Genomic DNA, 1,716 nt, shown 5'->3' on the forward strand with positions numbered 1-1,716 from the left:
GCGCTGCGGTCCTCGCGTCGCGTCGGGTCGGGGTCGGTTCCCGGCGCCTGGCGGTGGGGACGCCGCCTCCCAGCGGTCGGCTGCGCTCGTCCCGTCCACCCCTCTCCAGGTACCTAGCGCGTTCCGGCGCGGAGGTTTAAAGACCCTCAGGGGCGTCGCCCGTCCCCCCCTTGGTGTGTCGGGGGAGGCGGGCCCGTGGGGAGCCGTGGGAGGGCCTGGCCCGACCTCTGCTCCCCCAGACTCTGCCGCCCACCCGCGGTCGGGGTGCGTGCCGCGTCCCGCCGCTGGCGGCCGCCGGGAGGGGGTGCCCGGCGGTCCCTTCGCGGCGGGCGTGTGTGCCGCTCCGCGCCGTCGGGGGGGGTGGTGGGAACCCCCGGGCGCCTGTGGGGCCCGTCCCGTGTGCCCGGCCGCGCCCCGGTGCGGTCCTGAGGCGCCGGGCGAGCCCCGTCGTGGAGAAACCTCTCGACCACCACTGGGTTTCTGTTCTGGTACCCTTGTTGTGCTTGGCCGGCCGGGAGGCAAGCTCTCTCTCTCTCTCCCGGTCTTCCCGCTCCGTGCGCCTTGGCGGCGGGGTTGGGGGGGCTGTTGGGGGGGAAGAGCCGGTGCCGCGCCAGGACCAGCGGGAGAGGGGCCCCCGTGGCCCTCCTTCCCAAATCTCATACGACTCTTAGCGGTGGATCACTCGGCTCGTGCGTCGATGAAGAACGCAGCTAGCTGCGAGAATTAATGTGAATTGCAGGACACATTGATCATCGACACTTCGAACGCACTTGCGGCCCCGGGTTCCTCCCGGGGCTACGCCTGTCTGAGCGTCGCTTGACGATCAATCGCCCCCCGGGGGTTTTGGCTCTTCAGGCCTTGCCCCCCGCGGGCTGGCGCGGCTGGGGGTTTTCTCGCAGGACCCGCCTCGGGACCTACGTCCCCCTAAGTGCAGACCCTGGCGGTCGGTTGGCGGTGTGCCGCTCCCCGCCCCCAGCCCCTCGGTGGTTGGGGGGGGTCGCATCGTCTGTGGCCGCCGTTTGCCGCCCGCCGGCCCGCCCGCCGCCACCTGCGAGTGGAGGCCAGGGAGGAGGAGAAGGGTGCGCGGTTGCTTCCGGTCGGTCCTCGTTCTTGCCCGGTGACGGGTCGCCGTTGGCGCGCGGTCGGGTGCCGCCCGCGGCGAGGGTGTGCGCGGTGTGTCGTGAGGGAGAGCCGCTGGTGCGCGCCGGTCCGCGTCCGGGCCGCCGTCCGCCCCCGGTGGCGGCCCGACCGTGGCGCCGGGCCGGCCGCCCCGCGGCTTGTCCCCGCGTCGCGCCCCCGCCCTCCGCGGAGGCCTCCCGCCGCTGCCGCCGCGCGGCCCGGGCTGGCTCGGACGTTCCCCGGTCGCCGGCCCCGCGCCCGCGTCCGCCCCGCCGGGGTGGGGCTCGCGCCGCGGGGGAAGGCGCGAGTGTGGCCGCGCCCCGGGGGATGCGTGCCCCGGCGGCGAGCCGCGGGACGCCGCGGTGTCGCCCGCCGTCGCGCGTTTTCCCTCCCGGGTCGTGGACGCGCCGCGCCGCTCCCCCCGCCGTGTCCCTCCCGCCGACGGCTCCCTCGCACGGAGCGGCGAGCGGCGGCGGCGGGGGAGGGGGTCGGAGCGAGCGCGCGAGGGCGTCTCCCGGTTTCGGCGCGCGTGTGGGTGGAGGTCGCGCCGGCGGCGTCGCGTGTTGTGTCGGTGTGCGCTTGGTCCGCTTTCGGCGG

General features: G+C 76.1%; 1 non-coding gene across 1 annotated transcript; it reads left to right on the top strand.

The window, feature by feature from the left end:
- Nucleotides 1-662: 662 nt before the first annotated feature.
- On the top strand, nt 663-815 carry LOC143641566 (5.8S ribosomal RNA). Its single transcript, XR_013155401.1, has one exon. It is a non-coding gene; the product is annotated as a 5.8S ribosomal RNA (ribosomal RNA).
- The last annotated feature ends 901 nt before the right edge of the window (nt 816-1,716 follow it).

The sequence above is a fragment of the Callospermophilus lateralis genome, chromosome 3 (genome assembly GCF_048772815.1).
Source record: "Callospermophilus lateralis isolate mCalLat2 chromosome 3, mCalLat2.hap1, whole genome shotgun sequence".
Taxonomy (NCBI): Eukaryota; Metazoa; Chordata; class Mammalia; order Rodentia; family Sciuridae; genus Callospermophilus; species Callospermophilus lateralis.